The sequence below is a fragment of the Triticum dicoccoides genome, chromosome 3A (genome assembly GCF_002162155.2).
Source record: "Triticum dicoccoides isolate Atlit2015 ecotype Zavitan chromosome 3A, WEW_v2.0, whole genome shotgun sequence".
Taxonomy (NCBI): Eukaryota; Viridiplantae; Streptophyta; class Magnoliopsida; order Poales; family Poaceae; genus Triticum; species Triticum dicoccoides.
In genome coordinates this window covers 620,165,007-620,173,220 of record NC_041384.1, presented here as the reverse complement: position 1 = coordinate 620,173,220, position 8,214 = coordinate 620,165,007, and positions in this window count along the sequence as shown.

Sequence of the window (8,214 nt, the reverse complement as noted above, 5' to 3'; positions counted from 1 at the left end):
GAGTTTGCTTTCGAGGATCCAGTCAACTCTGACAACTTTGCAGGCAAGATGATCATACCCTCGAAATCACTACTATCTTTGCTATGCTAGATTGCTCGCTCTTTTGCTATGCCAATGCTATGATGCCTACCACTTGCTTTCAAGCCTCCCAAATTGCCATGCCAGACCTCTAACCCACCATGTCCTAGCAAACCGTTGATTGGCTATGTTACCGCTTTGCTTAGCCCCTCTTATAGCATTGCTAGTTGCAGGTGAAGATTGGAGACCGTTCCTTGTTGGAACATTATTTTCTTGTTGGGATATCATTATATTGCCATGTTATCTTAATGCATCTATATACTTGGTAAAGGGTGGAAGGCTCGGCCTCTCGCCTAGTGTTTTGTTCCACTCTTGTCGCCCTAGTTTCCGTCATATCGGTGTTATGTTCCCGGATTTTGCGTTCCTTACGCGGTTGGGTTATAATGGGAACCCTTGATAGTTCGCCTTGATTAAAGCTTTTCCAGCAATGCCCAACCTTGGTTTTACCATTTGCCACCTAGCCTCTTTTTCCCTTGGGTTTCCGGAGCCCGAGGGTCATCTTATTTTAAACCCCCCCGGGCCAGTGCTCCTCTGAGTGTTGGTCCGCCTGTCAGCTGCTGGTGGCCACCAGGGGCAACTCTGGGCTGGCCTACCCGTACCTAGGACAATCTGAGTGTGCCCTGAGAAACAGATATGTGCAGCTCCTATCGGGATTTGTCGGCACATTCGGGCGGTGTTGCTGGATTTGTTTTAACCTGTCGAAGTGTCTTGAAGAACCGAGATACCGAGTCTGATCGGAACGTCTCGGGAGGAGGTCTATTCCTTCGTTGACCATGAGAGCTTGTCATGGGCTAAGTTGGGACTCCCCTGCAGGGATTTGAACTTTCGAAAGCCGTGCCCGCAGTTATGGGCAGATGGGAATTTGTTAATGTCCGGTTGTAGATAACTTGAACCTTAACTTAATTAAAATGAATCAACTGAGTGTGTTACCGTGATGGCCTCTTCTCGGCGGAGTCCGGGAAGTGGACACGGTGTTGGAGTAATGCTTGCGCAGGTTGCTCTCTAGTTTCTCGCTCGCACTTTGCCTCCTCTTCTCGCTCTCTTTTGCGAACAGGATAGCCACCATATTTGCTAGTCGCTTGCTGCAGCTCCACATATTTACCTTGCCTTACCTATAAGCTTAAATAGTCTTGACCGCGAGGGTGCGAGATTGCTGAGTCCCTATGGCTCACAGATTACTATTACACCAGATTCAGGGCCTGATGATTCCGCTCCAGGTGACGCGCTCGAGCTCCAGTGGGAGTTCGACGAGGACTCTCAACGATACTATGTTTCCTTTCCTGATGATCAGTAGTGGTGCCCAGTTGGGGGTGATCGGGACCATGTCGCTTGTTGGGTTATCTTTTATTTTGGCACCGTAGTCGGGCCATGAGTGTTTGGATGTTGTAATGTTATTTATGTACTTGATTGACGTGGCGAGTGTAAGTCAACTATGTTATCTCCCCTTTTATTATCTATATTACATGGGATGTTGTGAAGATTGCCTAACTTGCGACATATGCCTTCAATGCGATTATGCCCCTAAGTTGTGCCTCGACACGTGGGAGATATAGTCGCATCGAGGGTGTTACATAGGGCGAGCACGCGAGCCACGGGATGCTGGGATGGAAAACCCGTTCATGTGGCTAGGCTGTCCAGCGCACCCAGATTGTGGGTTCGCACGTCCGTTTGACTTCAAAACACAAACTACCCGTGTAAAATATTGGCTCGCAGCGAAGTGTAGTAGTAGTATTTTTTTTAAAAAGGCCGTCGTGCGTTCGGCCGGGATCAAACCCACAAAACGAGGTATACACTCCTGCGACCACTAGTAGTACTCGTTGGAGTACAACGCAACCGAGAATCGCCTTTTGTCGCTAGTAGTACATACATTGTTCCTTACAAGAAACCCCTAAGAGCATGGTTAATAGTATATCCAGCTGCTGGCTATAAGCCAGTGCCATGTCATCTACAGCGCATCTTATAGCCAACATGTAGTAGTAGTTTATTTCTTATAGCCCACTGACTCGGCTCTATTGTACTTGCTCTAATAATGCAAGAAACCACTAAAATGCCAAGAAACTACTACCACTTGCATACGTGGCAGACTTAAGATAAGACTACCTTATCAACCATTGTACATGCTCTTACCAACAAAAATTCTTGAGTGACCTCCTACCTCCGGCCCGTCCACCTAGTCATCCTTGGCCATGGCACGCAGCTACCGCCGCCGGCAAAAGGCGAGGTCAAAATCGCCGGCAGTGTGGAGCCCATGTTGCAGCAGCCCGGATGCCAGCTCCGTCCGGCGCTCGCGGCCGCTAGCTAGCCAAGATAGCTCCGTCCAGCTGCTTGTCTGCAAGGTTTGCTAGCTAGATTAGCAAGGTAGCGCGGCGGCTTGCTCGCGCGCGCCACGCTAAGGCCAGCCATCTGGCTCGAGCGAAGGCCAGCATGGCGGCTTGCTCGCTCGTGAGTCTCGCTTGGGCCAGCCTGCCAACCCGTGCGGAGGCCAGCGGCATCCGGCCCGTTCGGCGGAGCGGCGGCCAACTCGCTCATCACCGGCGCCACCGACGAATACGCATCAGTACTGGTTGAAGTAATGTTCAGGAAAAATAATGATTTGAGGGGGAATAACAGGATAGAAGGTCAGATGTGGGTCCCTTGTGTCAACGGTCAAACAAAATGTGTTGGTTTAAGCTGCCTCGTCAGCACGGACATGTGGGCCAACCCTGTCATAAATGGGTTTAAACGAACCTAATCGGTAGGAGTACTAGGTAGTTTTTGGCGTGGATTAAGAAATTTTGGGTATGTTTTTGCTATTTTTTGTACAATAGATTCCTCCTAGGGCTGGTTGAAAGTGGTAGTTTTTTGTTAAATACTCTACATATTGTAAGTAGGAGTGAAAGTTAGGCTTTCGAAGCCAATAAACAAGGCTAGTTACATAGTGCATATGTGTACATGATTGAAAGTAAATATCAACCATGAGTGACTAATATCTTGATGGAAAACTTGAAACTATGGAATACTAGGTAAAGAAATGCATGGTTGGAAATACTAGCAATGTTCATGTCCGTTGCAACGAATCATAATTAGAATAATACTTATTCACAAACTTGGTACAAAACACTCTAATTTTGATATACATGTCACTAGAGATATATTATGTTTCAATTAGAATATATTCCTTGGGCTGTTTTGGTGAGGTGAGGGAGGGATGTGGTTGGTTTTAAGATACTAATTATGGATTTTTCTGCAAATTGGTAGACAAGTGGGATGTTGGTGAGAAAAGGCAACAACTTACCTCACAATCATTAGATGTAGATCTAATGGTCAGAAACGACGGATGGTAGACACACCAGCATCACCAACTTAGTCTTGTGTAGTACTAGCAAGATCCGTGCATTGCACGGAACATCAAGATGCATTTTTTTATAAAACAATTGTTGTGATTGACCCTTGCGGGAGTAATCCCATGTGTAAAAACTAATGATATCTCGAGAAATATGAGATAAGGTGAAGAGGAGTGCGGTGTGGTGGTGGTTGGTGGTCGAACTAAGCGGAGGCATGGGGATTGACGACGCCGGCAGCAGCCACCAGACCAGTTTGTTCGAGAGGCTACCTTTCTTAATTGCTCAACAATGAGGTTTGTTGGAGATAAGGATGAACAAGGGAAGGCCTTGTCTGCAAATGTGGAGAGGGGTGCGGGTATCTTTTAGTTTAATTTCCATCCATCAGATATAGATCGGACGGTCTATATTGCAAGATGGCACACGTACCATCATCACCAACTCGGTTTTTTATAAGAGAAGAAATATAAGTATGGAGATACAAATGTATTATCGATACTTGCTTCCGTAAACTAGCATCTACATTCTATTCAACGCCTCGACATGTGGGCCCTTAGCACAATGACTTCTCGACTGTGTAAAACAAAGACTTTCCCGTCGCCGACAAGGAGGGGGTGATGGCGGCGCGCTTTTTGGCTTGCTCTAGTCCTAGTAGTCATACTAGGTGGTCTAAGCACGTGTAGATTTATTCTTTTTCATGTCTCGTGTTCGCCGTACTGCCATGACTGTTCATGAATAGACGGTAAGTTATTCATGGGGAAACTCTTGTTGAGCGTGTTTGCGAGAGAGAGAGAGAGAGAGAGAGAGAGAGTGCGTGTGTGATATGTTAGAGACTGAGGCAATAATAACAGATTCTTTGTGTCTATGTGTGTGGTGGATAAAGAGAGACATGTACATGGGGATTTGTGTTGTGTAACGTGGAGACACATATACATAAGTAGAGAGTGAGTGTGTGAGATACACATGCAGACATGAGGAGAGATGAGGATCCAGGTAAATGGGTGTTTGTGCGTTTCTGTGTGTGTTTGTGCACGCTTTTGTGTGTGAGAGGGAGAGAGTGTATGTGGAGTAGAGAGACCACTAATGATGTAAACCTAGTATAAGGGAAGGGGGAATGGTGTGACATGTGTAGTAGTGAGATAGCACGGGTATGGGCAGGGGGAGCAGACTATTTGGAAGAGACATCGAGTGTGCGTGGGGTAGAGGGGTGTGAGAGCGAGAGAAAGAGAGAGCTAGCGCCGGAGAGAGAGAGAGAGGAAGAGAGGGGGTGAGAGGGGTCGTTTGTGTCCATAAATGGCGTATAGATAGGGAGACAATGTTGATGTTGTCCGAAATTGGCCTATGAAAGGAGACGCAAGGGAAGCGAGTCATCGTGTGTGTGACAGGGACTTCATGAGAGAGCTAGAATATATGGTGTAGAGAACAATGTGCGAAATCGAGAACGATTATACATTAGGGAGCTATGCAAAGAGTCACGACATATATGTATACAGGGAAGGAGCTGGGGCGGGTCCGCATGTGGAAGAGATAGAAAGAGGAGAGTGGTGCACAAGGAAACAAAGTGTGCTTGTTTGCAATGGGGGTGGTGTGTGAGGTGAGTGCGCGAGAACCACATAACTAGGGAGATAGACGTTTGGGGGCGACGTTTTGTGTGTATGGGAAATATACACTCTACATAGTGCGTGTGCTTGGTAAGAGAGATAGCGGGAGACCTAGAGAGTGAGGGAAGAGATGTGTGCATGCCCGAGAGACAAAGTGATAGAGACCTATGTTGGGGTCTGAACTTTACAAGAGAGAGGGGTGTTAATGTTCTTGTGTGTTGGTGTTTGGGGGAGAGAACGACTTCTCTATGTGTGTGTGTGTGTGTGTGGTGGGGGGTTGACTTCAGATAAAGAGTGAGGTGTCTATATTTGAGGGACTTTAGCGTAATTGAGATATTGTGCACTCATGGTTGATCAATTTGTTTCACAGTTTGTACTATGAGATAACGATACTTTTGAACATGCGTGATATACCTTGATGTACCAGAATTACAAACCTAAGATTGGAATTTTGGAATTCGACTCCATCATTAGCTTTTGTAATTCATTTAAACGGAGGTACATTTTTTAAGCCGGGATTTCGTGATTTCAAATTCATATATCAAACCTAGAGATATACACATATGGGCATGTTCAAACTTTATAATCATCCACTTTATTCATACACATACACATTTTTGCTTTTGTCATCATATTTAGGATAAACACATTTGGAATTTCATTTGAATTGGACCGTATGATGGTATTTGCTTGTAGTAGCTCAATGATCCATATTTGAATTGAATGGACAATCTAAGTTTCGAGTTGGAGACATTGATTTTCAGAACTTGCACATTTTTTTTGCATGCAAAACAAACAAATTGTCGGCCATGATATCATAGTCGGCCGTACGAGAGCAGAATACTTATAATTTCAGGTGCGAAAAGCTTTCAAACTTCCCGCTCACATCGAAATATCACGCGCCCGAAAGTTTAGCCCTGCGATATTCCTGTTTTACCCCTGCCACATGAATGGAAAAGGGCTGCTTTGGCAACTCCATTGTTTTCCCCTCTTTGCCCCCAACATTCTTCCCCAGAGCCCCTCCCCTTCCCCTCCCCGACCCCCAACCACGGCAAGCCGCCGAATCTAGTCCTCCGCCACAGCGGTGGACCTCGCACCCTACCGGATCTACCTTCCGCACCTTGGAACCCCCAACTGCCAACTCACCACTTCACCGGAGCCGCTTCAGCGACTGGCTTGTCCACCGCTCCAGATCTCCTTGACCGCCATCATGGTCCACCGCACCGGATCTGCTTAACCGGCGCCCTTGTCGACCACAGCGTAGGCCCTTCATTGACTCCCTCGTCCGCCCCTTCGCTGGCCCTTCATACAAGCCCTCGTCCGCCACAACAGATCCGCCTCACCGAAAGCACTGTACAACGCGCCCGCCGAAGCCTTCGTCCACTGCACCGGACCCGCTCCACGGATGCCATATTCAACTCCACTGGCCCTACTTTACTGACGCTGCAGCCTCATCTGGTTATTTTGATTTGTACTCCTTCGGTTTTTCTCTTTATCGTGCAACTATTCACTTACCACAGATGAGCTTTCTTCTATGTCAACAGGCGCCGCAACCGTAGCACCGGAGCCACTTCAGCGAAGGCGACAGCCGGCCCAAACTCAACCGCAACACGAGCACCATCGACGATCCTTAGCTATCAAGTATGACAACGATACCCATACGCCACCGAGAATTAGGTACTATTATCCAACGGCCGGCGCCTACGTTCACTTTCCTAGCATAAGCACTGCACCTTCGAATTTCTTCAGGGCATCATTCAATTTTTCATGAGACGCGTTATTCTACTTGCACTTGTAGGGCCATACTTCTGGCAGTGAACATGTTACATGTGCTAAATTACATACCAGTGCACATATAGTTAATATGCTTTAGTTTTGTTCTGATGCCACCTGTTGGTTCCATCAGACTGCTTAATGTTCTCTATGCTTAATTACACATCAGCAAACTAGCATGTGGTTCCGCTGCTTTTTGTTCGTTTTACCCTAAATTTTCTGATGCTAGCTATTACATCACTGCTCCGAGCCTCTGTTCATTACTTGTTTGTGTGTTCTTGATCTTCCCAAGTTGCATGACTAATTTGATGCCAACCCATTTACACATCAACAAACGCCATCAAAAATAAACATACCCAAAATTTCTTAATCCATGCCAAAAACAACCTAGTACTCCTACCGATTAGGTTCGTTTAAACCCATTTATGACAGGGTTGGCCCACATGTCCGTGCTGACGAGGCAGCTTAAACCAACACATTTTATTCGACCGTTGACACGAGGGACCCACATCTGACCTTCTATCCTGTTATTCCCCCTCAAATCATTATTTTTCCTGAACATTACTTCAAACAGTACTGATGCATGTTCGTCGGTGGCGCCGGTGATGAGCGAGTTGGCCGCCGCTCCGCCGGACGGGCCGGATGCCGCTGGCCTCAGCTGATCGTTTGTTGAGTTGACTAATTTTTTGATGGCGTTTGTTGATGCACGGACATGTTGATGCTTCTATTAATTATGGAGCTGCCAACCCCATCAAGCAAAATATTTGTTCTTTTGGGGCTGGCACCTCGAACAAGCATAAAAATAGAGGGAAGCAGATATACTCCCTCCGATTCTATTTACTCTGCCCATAACTCTTGACCCGCATACCAAGGAGGGCACTGGTTTAATTTTTCTGGACTAATTTGCCAATTAATTAGGGCTGAGGCGGATGAGGCGGGGTACAAAAGGAAACCAGCGCCAGGAATCGGCAACGCGCAGACTAATATGAGAAAACTGAGAAAAAGTTATACGCAAAGTAAAAAGAATCGGAGGGAGTATTGTCGTGTATGCACACACCCTTCTTTCATTAGTTTAGATGAACCATTGATGATCAATTCGGACCAGTGCATGCGATTAAAATTAATTTTACCTAAATAGATGGTGTAGAATAAACTACAACAACTAGATTTGCAACCACGGGATGCTGACGATATCTTCAAAGAACATTGCAACAGCAGCTAGGCTTCACAGCAACATATGGTAAGCCAGTGTGTTTTAGTACATGTGAAATGTAATGCGAGTGGGCTGCTTTCTTGGCTTGTGCCCTCAACGTGTAATCCTACCGAATTAGAAATAGTTCAGTTGTCTGCTTTGAAGTGTTGCTTGATTCAAATGCTTATTTGTTGTTACGCTATACCTGAGTTGGCCAATATGTCAGTAGTGCATGATGTACTATCGTAAA